General features: G+C 34.6%; 1 pseudogene; it reads right to left on the reverse strand.

Annotated features, from left to right (window-relative positions):
- Nucleotides 1-12580: 12580 nt before the first annotated feature.
- Nucleotides 12581-12767, reverse strand: LOC100975565 (small EDRK-rich factor 1-like; annotated as a pseudogene).
- Nucleotides 12768-13660: the final 893 nt, after the last annotated feature.

Raw genomic sequence — 13660 nt, forward strand, 5'->3', positions numbered from 1 at the left:
TCCCAAAGTCAAACTTGCACCAAAAAAAGGTCATGGTCACTGTTTGGTGTTCTACTGCCAGTCTGATCCACTACAGCTTTCTGAATCCAGGCAAAATCATTATATCTTAAAAACCAATGAGATGCACCAAAAACTGCAACACTCGCAGCCAGCATTGGTTAATAGAAATGGGCCCATTCTTCACGAGAATGCCCAACTACACATCATACAACCAACGCTTTAAAAGTTGAATGAATTGGGCTACAAAGTTTTACCTCATCTGCCATATTCACCTGACCTCTTGCCGACTGACTACCACTTCTTCAAGCATCTTAACAACTTTTTGCAGGGAAAATGCTTCCACAACCAGCAGGATGCAGAAAATGCTTTCCAAGAGTTCGTAGAATCTTGAAGCATGGATTTTTATGCTACAGGAATAAACGAACTTATTTCTCATTGGCAAAAATGTGTTGATTGTATTGGTTCCTATTTTGATTAATAAAGCTGTGTTTGAGCCTAGTTATGATTTAAAATTCACGGTCCAAAACTGCAATTACTTTTGCACCAACCTAATAGTTCAGGTCAGCATTTCTCTTACCAACTTATGTGTTCTTTACAAATGGTTTAGTAAACCTGTATCTCTACATGAAACCCACTACCTTATAATAGAAAGTAGCATTCATAGTAGTAAATTTTGTTACTAAAATTATGTAGATAAATTTTTACTTTTTCTTTCTTGCTTCTTTTCTCAAACCATCAATTAAAAGAGAGAACAAAATGATTTCTCCACCTTCTACTCCTTACCCAGTACAAATACTCTGGGGTACTAAAGATGCATGTACATTTGTCATGATTCTCCTGAGAAACATAACCAATAGCATACATAAGGATATAATGAGATTTATTATAAGAAATTGGCTCACATGATTATAGAGGATAAGTCTCATGAATTGCTGTCTAAAAGACGGAGGCCCAGGAAAGCTACTGTAATTCTGTCTGAGTCTCAAGGCCTGTAAACAACTGGAGCTGATTATATAAGACCCATCCCAAGTTAAATGGCCTGAAAACCAAGAGCCTGATTTCCAAGGACAGAAAAAGATGGATGCCCCAGCTCAGTTAGAGAGCACATTCATCTACTTCGCTACTGTATTGAGGCTCTCAATAAATCAGATGATGCCCACCTACGTGGGTGAGGGTGATATTCTTTACTCAGTTTACCAATTTAAATGTCAGCTTTTTCCAGACACACCCTTATAGACACACCCAGAAATAATGTTGTATCAGCCATCTGGGAATTCCTTAGCCCAGTTAAGTCAGCACATAAAATTAGCTACCATGTAATATAAACTCCTTTTGACAGTGTCATTCTTTGACACTTTAAATCATAAGACTGAAATTAGTACCTTTTCAAAATAATAGAAAGTTTTTCACCATTCCTCAGGACAAACTGTTCTAGTCTATGCTGTGTTATGTTATGCTATTCTAATATTTCTTTATTCAATCAAAAATTATAATTGAGTACTTATGTTGTACCTAATACTATTCTATGCTCAAAAATAATAGCAGTAAAAATAAGACCATATTCCTTTTCTCAGAGAGCTTATCTTTCAATTATTCAGTTCAGTCTGTCTTTATATATTTTGCCACATAGTTTCTGCCAATTCTTGGGCTCAAAAGTAGACAGGCTCATTAAAACTAAAAATCATGCAATCTAACAGGTGATTTGAGGTGCTCCTTCCAGTTGGGTAATTAGGTCCCGAGATACTTGAATTAATGTTAAGACAGTGAGCATGGTGGCTTATGCCTGTAATCCCAGAACTTTGGGAGGTCAAGGTAGGTGGATAGCTTGAGTCCAGGAGATTGAGCCCAGCCTGAGCAACATGGTGAAACCCCATCTCTACGAAAAAGACAAAAATATTAAATTAGCCGGTCATAGTGGTGCACACCTATAGTCCCAGCTACTCAGGAAAATGAGGTGGGAGAATCACCTGAGCCCAGGAGGTCGAGACTGCAGTTGCAGTGAGCCAAGATCACGCAACTGCACTCCAGCCTGGGTGATAGGAGTGAGACCCTGCCTCAAAAAAAAAAAAAAAAAAAGTATGTATGTGTGTGTGTGTGTGTGTGTATATATATATATATACACACACACATATATGTGTGTATAAATATATGTATATATTATATATATATATAAAGACAGCTGTTTATAAAAACTGTGATAGGAGTGAGACCCTGCCTCAAAATATAGACGTGTGTGTTCATATATGTGTGTGCGTGTGTATATATATAGACAGCTGTTTGTAAAAATTGCACTTCAAGAGCAGTATTTAACTTCCTGGAAGAGTGGAAGTGAGACCTGGCAGAACCATATCTCCAGACAAAATAGTATACCGAAATGAAAGGATAAGAACTGGATATCAGAGAACATTCAGGGACTGTATTACGGATATACAGATATAGTGTGTGTCTGTGGTCCCAAGGGCAGAATGCAAGGTCTCATGAAATAAGACTAACAACTTTGTTGATTCAATGCTGAAAGATAAGCTGTTGCCCTCTTTCAATGATGCAAAATGAATTTCTTAAGCTAAAGTTGTCAAGCACACAAAAATCAAGTCCAGGCCAAAGCTAAAGCCTGATAAAGTCACAGTGAACCACTTTTAGATTCAAACACTTTATTATTTACTTTATTACTTTACCAAGTGAAAAAGATTAGCAAGAGGTGCCAGCTTCCTATGCTTTGTTGTAAAACAAAAAACAACACTAAAACAAAACAGTACACCTTGGTGTAAGTAGCAGGATGCCCTGTTGCTGTTTCTAACTCTAGACTGCAACTAAGTGAACTTATGTTTCTGAAATTCTTTTCTGAGTGCAGCACTCCAGAAGTTTCATCAAAATTCAGGAGGCGATGAGAAATTGTTTTAAAATAACAAGGAGATAACGCAAGGTGAGTGGGAAACGGCCCTGTAGAAGCTCCCTGCATGTATTCCATCCTCTTATGTTCCAGGAGCCTCATAAGGCATTCTGCTAAGACTCAGGTTAGCTGTGGTTCAAATCTTTGTTTGTGTGGCCTTTATGGATATGCGCAAGGTTGCCAGGGTGCCATGGTGGAATCATTCTCCTATAGGGCCATGACTAAAAACACTGTAAGGCATTGAACTTGCTTAATGTGTTTCTTTTCTATTTTTATCTCTATAGATATCTTTAACATGCTAAGAGAAATATCAGATCAACTTTCATTAGTTGTGCTATGTCAGTTTTAATCTAAAAGATAATGCATAAAACAGTATTCCTCACACTCCACTCTATTACATTTCATTGGTAATAGACCCCCCTCACCCCACTATTCAGAATGACATGCTTTTATCCATGTGTAACTGAATATGAGCTTCACTTCATGAAACACTTTTTCACTCATTCCAGGTGAGTAACAGATATTCATTGTCCACCATATTATTCGTGTTGCTATTGCCCTGCCTCAAACACAATTCCTAAAAATGACTACAGAAATTCCAGATAGCTAGTTTTTTCCATATATGAAAATTTTTTCGCTAGGCTTATTACCTAATATTGTATTCTCTGCCTCCTTTTAAGGAATCAAATAGCTTTGCAGTACTTAAAGTATTATCCAAAACTGATTACTCATCATGGGTTTTAGTGCCTGGTGGTCTGGTAATTACCAATATATTTTTAAAAGACTTTAAAACTAAATTAAAACTTGAACCATGCAATTATGCACAATGCATATTGTAAGGACAGCTAATGAACTCTATCATTTTGCTGCTAACAGCTGTTTTCTCCTCATAAATTCTGTTCATAGATTCCATTCATACTACCACACAAAATAAAAACAGGAAGTTAGAGGAGAGCAATAGAACAATATAAACATTTTCTTTTTCTTGTAGAACCTGGATCACTCTCTAATGACAAATCAAAAACAACCAAATAATTTAGATATATTTGAAAAATAATGCACAGTTCCTGACAACAGACAGAGGAAGAAATAAGAAAAGGAGAGAAGGAGGAGGAGAAGTAACAATGAAAAGAGGGGTAAAGAAAGAAAGAAAGGGAAGCAGAGGAGAAAGTGAAAAAGAAGGAAGAGAATAATAAATTTTAACATATTAAGAATAATGATTCAGATTTAATGATGTAGACATTTGTCCATTTTTACTTCCCATATTTATTAAAGAACTAAAACATTAACAAATGAAGTTGCAGTCTCTTTGTGTATCTTTACAATCACATTCCTCATCTTTGCTTCACATAAATAAACATTCTCAGTTTATATGATATCCTTGCCCTCACTTGAATAAGTTTACCATGTATGTATCCATAAGTTTGCTTTTGTATATTACTAATGTATTATTGTAATCATACAAATGTTATCATTACAATAAATATTGACAAGCTCTCTTTTTTTCTTCTTTAATAATATTTTGGCAATTTTTTAAACTTTAGTATATATTTAACAAAGAGTTTGATGAGATTCTATGATACAATGAATGAATAAAATTGCTTGGCCAAAATCTTTGTAATGCTAAGCATTACAAAATCTTTGTAATGCTAAGTTTTGTCACCCACAAGCACAGTATATATCTTTAATTATTTAGCATACTTTTATTTCCTTCAAAAGGTTTATAAACTTTATCCAGAAATATGGATAAAGATTTCCTTTGTTAGATTTATCCTTGTATATTATTTCTTACTATGGTTATTAATATATTTTTCATTAAATTTTCTTTTTCTCTTGTAAGTTTTGCTTTATTTTGTCAAAATTATACACATAGTAAAATTGAGTATATTAAAATTGCCTCCACACTTTTTCTAAAAATTAAACAAGTCAACACTTGTTAACATCTGATTATATCTTTTTAAAAATAGGCAACAGAAGCCTGATGAATCTGAAAATAAAAATGGAGTTGGTCAAACCACCAAAGTAGCAACTGGGAATGACAGCGTGAAAATGAAATGCAAAAATATCCACAATTTCATGGAAATACCCTTCCTCCCCCAAAAGCCAACTTATTCTTATCACTTCAAGCAGCATGTTTTACACTGAGTGGCAACCTGAATAGATGCAGCTGGGAATGACCAGTGAAATTAGGAAAATTTCTCACAGGAGCTGAATTAATAGCAATGAAAAAACTTGTGAGCAGACCTAAAAGATCTAATATTGCTATCTTAGTATATTCCCCTGAAAATTTTAGGAATATCAAGCTAAGTCTCTCTTATAAAAGAAAACAGATCACATAGAGACCATATACTGAGCACAAAATTGAAATTGAGCAGGGCCAAAATATTAGACATTAGATTTTGTGGGAGTAGATCACAGATAGCAAGTGATTTAAAAAAACAAAAAGTTTGAAAATGTGCCCAAGCTAATCTTCCCAGAAAACCCACATCATTTAAACATCAAATACTGCAAAAAAATAAAATAAATAAAATCGAACTCCATGCAAGTGTATTCCAAGAAAAAAAAAGATAAAAAGAAACTAGAGGGTGTTTTAATAAATAATGGAAAAACACCAGAAACACACAACAAAAAAGAAGATGAAAGCATTGATTTAATACATATAAGTGAGGGAAAAATAAATTATAAAAAGTTATGCAAACATTGAAAGAGCAGCTAAAGTTAGAAATAAAAAACCTCAGAACTGTTTGCCTAGGCAAATGGAAGATACAAAACAAAACCTCTCAGACACCAGTAGTTACTGGGGTTGAAATTGGAGGGTGGAGTACAAAGCAAAAAAAACAATAGATACCACAGTTAAAAAAAAAAAAAAAGCAGAGGAAAAGCAAAAGATGGAATGGGGAAATGCATAAAGATATTGGAGAAATGAAAAAGCAGAAGAAAGAAGAAACGTATTTTTAAAATCAAATACGATTAAAGAGTACATATATTTGAAAGTGATAGTAATAAAACACAAGCTCTGGTCAAGGTGTAATAATAAGGAACAAACTTATAATCCCATCTGAAACAACCAAAAGACAAGACAAAAAGAAAAGAAAAAAAGCAATAGTTTTTAAGACACTTAATACCAGACAGAAGTGATACCCGAAAGAAGGAAAGCAAACCGGAGGAATCTTACATTTATTTCAGCTTATTGCCTTGAGAAAGGTTCCAGCCTTGGCACAGAGTCCTGAAGACTCCCTGAGTTGAGGAAGCTTAGTAGAGGCCCTGGGGAGGACTAAGTGGCTATAATTTGCAGGAGAAAGTACCAGAGAGGAGAAAACTGCACAGGGAGAAAATTCTGGCTGTCTACAGAGTCTCCTCTGAGTACTCAGCAAAGTACTGAGCATCACATGCATATGAGGAAACTACTTTAGAATTGTGGGAAAGATCATTCAATAAAATTAGAGGAAACAGTGCCTGGTACTCACAAAGGGCAGTAAATATCAAGACTGGACAATTTCAGGATATACAGGGCATTCGATGGAATATTCAGGAGACTCTTACCTCAGTAATGGGTAATATTAGCCTTATAGTAAACACTGCTATGGAGTCACCTAACAAATCAAAAATAAAAAATAGAACAAAGTGGATTCAACTGTTTCAAATAAATTAATCAAAAACATGTATAGGAAATCAAATCTATACAGCACCATTTGAATGTAAAATTCAAATTGTCTGGCATCCAGTCTAAGAAACAGATGTAGTAAGAAAAAGAAAACTATGACCTATAATGAGGATAAAAAACAATTAATGAAAACTGACAGAGAAGTGACACAGATGCTAGAACTTTTGAAAAATAAAATTAAAGCCATTACTCTATTTCATATGTCTAACATTATGAAAAATAGAGAAATGAAGGATATTTTTAAAATCAAGCAACTTTTTAAATACATACATGGAATTTTTAAGATAGTGCTCAAGAAGACAACATAGCATAATAGAATTTTATCCAAGTAGTTGCTAATTAGATCACAGTATGATTAGTATGTCATTACTTTCATATAAAATTAATTTTCTGACATACAAAAAAGTACAAATAATATAACAAATACTCATATATTCTTCACTAAACTAATGAAATAAACACAAATATTTTGAATCTCCTTGTGTACTCCTCAGATTGCTTCTTTCCTGTATTTATCCACCTAAGAGATGAAGCTCCCCAATTTGGTGTTTATTTTTTCCATGCACAGATCCTCATGTTTGCTATATATTTATATATCCATAGTGCACACATACATATACACACGTATTTTTCATCTATTCAGTCAACAAATATTAAGTGGTATATACTATTACATTAAGTGCATGTATTATTCTAGCTACTAGAAATAGGACAAAGGACAAAACACAGACCAAAATCCTTCTTCTCATAAAGATAGCATTTTAGTAAGTTAGGCAGTGAGCAAAATAAATTTCTAAAATATATAATATGTTAGATGAGGGTAAGAGATAAAAGGAAAATGTGGTCCGTGTCAAGTTTCACAGACAATGTATTGTTTCTTGAGTAAGTAGTTAAAGGAAATGAAGGATTGAAAATATACTGGATATATATAAAGAACAGTAAAAAAATAAATATAGAAAGGAGGAGAGGAGCAGAAAATGAAATCAGAGAGACAAAAGAGTCTAGAGGAGTGTACAGATTTGGACTGGCTGGAGGCATTCATAATAACTTATTAACAACTGTTTGTCAGATGGTAACCAGTTGGTAGAATTTTATGCAGAGAATAGGCATGATATCATTGATATTTTAATCAAAAAATCCTGGTATGTTGAAAATAGACTAGATTTATTTTGTTTTTGTTTTGTTTTTCAGTGGTGGGCTTGATAGAAGGCAGGAAGTTCACTTGTGAGGCTGTTAAAATAATCCAGGTGAAAGATAATGATGGCATAGGTCAAGATTTTAGTTCTGAGCTATTGGAAAGAGAACTATCATTAGCAGAAACAAACAAGCAAACAAATCTATTAAAAGAGCATGTTTGGAGGCAGTGGCAGCAGAATGATCAGGAGCTCAGTTTCGAACACACTAAATTAAATATGTATATTGTAATATCAGGCAAAGATACCAAGGGTACAGTTGTATATATGAGGCTGGACTGCAGGGGAAAGAAGATTGTAAATATAAAATTTGGAAGCATTACCATATAAATGACCCTGAATGGGCTTCAAGAGAATTAGCATGATAGTAAGGAGAAGTAGTCCAAATACAGTCGTGCATCATTAAATAATGATACACTCTGAGAAATGCATCCTTAGGCTATTTTGTTGTTGTGTGAACATCACACAGGGTTCTTGCACAAAGCTAGATTGTATAGCCTACTGCTCACCTAGGTTGTATGATATAGCCTATTGCTCCTAGGCTAAAAACCTATTGCAGCATGTTACTGCACTGAATACTGTAGGTAATTGTATTACAATGGTAAGTATTTGTGTATCTAAATATAGCAAAGGTAATGGGTTGCACAATGACATTGTGGTGGTTATGGTGTCACTAGATAGAAATTTTTCAGCTCCATTATAATTTTATGTGTCCATCATTTTATGTACAGCCCATTATTGATCAAAATGTCATTATAAGGTGCACTAACTCCCAGTGAGCAACAACAATGGGATTGTGAGATGAGGAGAAACCAGTTATGGGATTGGGATTATCCTTTGAGAAAGAAGGAAAACCAGGAGAGTGTGATGTCCTCAGAGTAACAAATATGACAAATGCTAACAGATCAAGTAAAATAGGACTGAGAAATAACCATGGAATTCTCTTATTGGAAGTCATTGGTGACCTCGATAAGAACCATTTTGGTTAGGTAGTAACAATGAAGTCTTGCTGGTAGGAGTTCAGTAGAGAATAGTGGAAGATAAACTGGGAATCATGGATATAGACAAGCAGATAAGTGGAGCAGTATTTGAGAAATTCAAGGTTAAGAGGCCATTTAAAAATGTGAGAAACAACAGCATGTCTATATATTTATAGGAAAGTTCCAGTAGAAAGGGAATGGTTGAGCGAAAAAAAAATCACTAAAACAAAGACTTTGGAAGATAGGGAGAAGATCTAGTTCATAAGTATGAAGGTGAAAGACATGCAGAAGAAGAAGTTGAAAATATGAGTTCAAATGCAAGTAGGTTATTAGAAATTGTAGTGGGGGTTGTAGAAAGTCTCTTCTGATTGCCTCCTTCTTCTCAGTGAACTAGGTAGTAAGGTATTTTATTAAGACACCCCTAGAAAATTAATACAGTAAATCATAGTGAGATCAAAGCTGTGGCAATACTGGAGCGTTAGCCACAAAGACAGGAAGTAATGGCTGGAGAGCCCAATGACTGAGTGTTAGACTTGTGAGTGGAGATATTGGTGAAGATCATTAGATAAAAGAACTGACAGGAACTGAGATGCCAGAAAATGGCAGATAATTGGTTGTCTTTTAAATCATCAAGAACTATGACAGCACCAGTTTTGGAGAAAGTGATGGGAAATCAGAAAGTAAAAGATTAAGTTAATACTGGGAACTGATCAGAGAGCTTTTACACGTCAGGTAGGAGCAAAAATAGAGGAATGGCTAGCATGATCTGATGATATAAGATTTAAAGCTAATATCATTATGTATGTTTAAACTGGTGTTTAACATGTATGTATGTATGTATTCAACTGGTGTCATCTATATGTATTCTTAGAATTGGATTTTTATGTAGCCTTATAGTTGACATTTATCCACACAGGTATATGTTCATTAATTTCTACTGCATAATATTCCATCATATACCTATGGAAAAACGTATTTATCTATTCCCCTGTTAATAGATGTTTAGTTTTTTCCAATTCTTGATATTGCAAACAAAGCTGTCTTCCATTTACTTTTGTTTTTATCTTGCTATACTTATAGTTATGTCTCAATTATTTAAAAATTAAGCCTATTATCTTTTTGTGATAAGTCCTTTTGGAAATTGTATATTAGTAACACCTATAAATAGTATTTGGTTTTTTTAATATTAATCTAATATTAAATCTTTTTATCATAACTATCTCATATTTCTACATTTTTACAAGTACTATTATTATTTTACTATTTGAGTTTAATACTTAGCTCACATTTTCTTATTTTCTTAATTTTTAAAAAATATACTTGAAATTGTAAATGTCTATGGCTTTTGCTGCATTTCACAAGTATTAATAAGTGTACTATCATACATTCTTTCCATTCAGTTCTTCATATTTTTAAATGATCAATGAGCTCTACTTTGAATTCTGCTTAAACTCATAACTTGAAGAATGTTACATAAGTTCAATTTAATGCGTTCTTTTTCCCCTTACATCCCACTTCTTCCTCTCAGCTTTATTTCTCCATTGTTAAAATTCATCTTCTCTTAATTCTTTTAGCAATGTTAAAGCCTCTCTTAAAAAATAATTTTAAGTAATTACTGAATTACAGATATTTAGATATAAGATTACGAGGTCTGACTGATGAATTATTTTTATTATAATGACTTCTTTTATCTGTAATAAAGTCTATACATTAATATTTTTATGCAATTAATACTTGGTCAACTTTTTTTTATTTCTTGAATTTCAAAATTTCTTAGTCATTACGTTTTAGGTATGATTATTTTAAATAAAATGCTGTTATTTTATCAAAGCTAATATTTCCCGTATTTAAATAGGTAGATTTATATTTAGATTTAGTTCAACCATCTTATTTTGTGCTTTGTATTTCTGGTCCTCATGGTTTCTTTTCCTTGTTTTTAATTCCATTTTTACTTCTCTAAAATTACTAGAAATTTTTTATATAATTTTTTTCACTTTACAATTTAAAATGTTACATTTCATATTTTTTGTACTTATAAGCTTTTTTAACCTTTTTATAGAAATATATTATTCTCCCTTGTACCGCTTCACAAATTTTCAGAATGTGACCATGCTCACGGAATCTGTCCCAAGATAAAGAAGCAGAATATCATGAATATCCCAGGAAACGCTTAGTGTGCCCTACAGTTACTAACACCATCTGTTTAAATTTCTCTGTAGTATGTAAGGTAGTTTTCTTAGAGCCACCTCTCAGGTCACTAATTCTCTGGTTAGCTCTTCCTAATCTTCTTAGTCTGCTCATTGAGTATGACAGACAATGGTATGCATCTATGTGAATGCTCCATGGGGTGCCTAGATTAAACATTTTCCCTGGGTATGTTTGTGAGGGTGTTTGCAAATGAAATTAGAATTTAAGTTGGTGGATTGAGTAAAATAGATTACCTTTCCCAACATGGTTGGGTATCATTCAATCCTCTGAGGGCTTGACTAGAACAGAAGGTAAAGAAAGGAGGAATCTACCCCCCCTTTTTTTTTCTGCCACACTGTTCGAACTGGGACATCTCATGTCATCTTCCGCCCTTGAACTAGGATTTATATCATCGACTTCCCCAGTTCTCAGAACTTCAGACTCAGCCTACATTACACAACTCGCTTTCCTAGGTCTCCAGTTTGCAGACAGCAGATCATGGGACTTCTCAGTTTCTATAATTACATGAGCCAATTCCTCATAATAAATATAAATAATATATAACAATATGTATATTATAAAATATATATATAATTCTATTTTGTTATCCCATCAATAAACTTCAGCATATTTAGTTAGAAGTTTTTCTCTGATTTTCATATTTATAATACTTTAATGCCTAATTCTGTTTATTTCCATCTACTAAGATTCTAATCGTATCATGTAATCCAGTTGTGTGAGCTCATTTTCAGCATTAACTTTTTTCTTTTTCTCTGATTTTATTATTTCAATTTTCTTATTACTGATGAGGATATATGGATTACAACGGTCCTGGAAAGATTTTAGACAGAAAAAAAATTAAATGTGGACATGTTTGGGCCCCGGGGCTTTGATTTTTTATACGTGCCTTCCCTTCTTCCCTCCTTTATACCTAGGACCCTAGGCAGAGCAAAAATTTTAAGGCCAAATCTCTTTGTATGTATGTAAAGTTTTTCTAGGTCACTTTTCATAAATGGAGAATCTCTATGAAAAGATTTTCATGCATATTTTTATGCAGGATTAGAAAATCCAGTTTACCCACCTGCAACAGCCTGAGGCTGTCTCTCTGGTCTTCCTGTGTGAATGACAAGCCTACACTCAGCCTTTCATGCCTAAATACAGGGTAAAAATTACTGTGGGCTGCAGTGCCATCGGCTCTCACCATGTTGACTTTTATTATATTTTGTGCTCTTTGAATCTTTCCTTTATTCTTTGGGGTTTAGTTAGATCTTACTTTGAAGGTTTTGTTTCATCTATGATCTCATGTTCATAGCAGAAGGGAAACTATCTGAATCAGGTCATCATGGTTTTTAATAAAAGAAAGCAGTGTAAATACTTAACCAAGTTCTCCTATTAAAAACAACCAGCAGTTGGACTCCCCACATCTGTGCCTCCACTCTTATTCTCAATCTTCATATTTGTACATTTTTTTATGGTTAGTGTTTTATTCTTTGAAGAATGCTTCTAAAACATCACACTAAGTCAAGCTGAAAGGTAAAGTTTAAAATAGTTTTTAAAGTATAAGTCATAATATAGGTAATGACTACTCACTCTACAGAATCTTGACCTTAAAGCTTATGACACACCCAGTTGGCAGTAGCACCCATGTTTTCCAAATAGCCAGTCATTATTTTTCTTTTGTCTGCATAGACTTCTCATTAGCTGCCTTCTGCTTTTGTTGCATGAGCTCAGAGTCCCTATGCTTTCTCTGAGAGGTAGTCAACCTATCCTCTTTTCTTTTCCCCTTACTATTTTCCTGGGTTTTCTCCATGTTTTTTCTGGTGAACAAGTTCTCATTGATTTCCATGGGCCATGCCGACCATTGGCAGAGCCTGGAATAAAGCGACTCAGAAAAAGCAACAGCTCCCTGGCACACCAGGCTACCATCATCACCGTCTTCTTTTCTCTTTCTACATTTATCTGCTAGCTTTTGTTTTCTCCCCTAAGACAACCTGTGTGGGGAAAATTTTCTCAAACCATGGTTTTCCTCTACTCTCATGTCACAACAATCAACACAGAAGACTTCCGTGACAAAATGTAGGGGGGAGTTTCCCCACACACCAAGCGGTGGACACCAGATGAGTGCCCTCCTATTTAATTCCAACACTGTCTATCTGGAGATAGCATATCCCACAGGGTGGGGCTCAGTACCCAAGCCTGCCCCTTGCTCACCAGTCACAATTCTAGGCTTCTGAAATTCTGATTAACTGGCATCAGGCATTGGGGTTCCCATGACTCCCTGTTTTGGTTCAATTAATTTGCTAGAACAACTCACAGAACTGAGGGAAACAATTGCTTACATTTGCTGGTTTTGCAAAGGATATCTATGGAGAGTTGCATAGGCAGGCATGTAGAAAACGGTGTGGAGCTCCCATGCCCTCCCTGGGTGTGCCACCCTCCAGGAATCTCCATGTGTTCACCTATCTGGAAGCTCCCTTAACCCAATCCTCTTGGGATTTTATGGAAGCTTCAGGACATCAGTATTCTTTCCGCCTAGAATATAGGGCAGGACCATCTCTGGGAAAGGTCTTAAGGCCCACGATCAGAAAGGCCGGGGAAGAGTAGAGTCCTGCCTGGGGTCAGTGAGATAAAGGTAGGAGAAAGGAGGGAAAGAGAAGGTTAGAGGCCTGCGCCTGAGGCCTAACACACCCAACATTATAACAAAAGACTGTAACAAGGGCTACAGAAGTTGTGAGCCAGGAACCTT

The sequence above is a fragment of the Pan paniscus genome, chromosome 3 (assembly GCF_029289425.2).
Source record: "Pan paniscus chromosome 3, NHGRI_mPanPan1-v2.0_pri, whole genome shotgun sequence".
Lineage (NCBI taxonomy): Eukaryota > Metazoa > Chordata > Mammalia > Primates > Hominidae > Pan > Pan paniscus.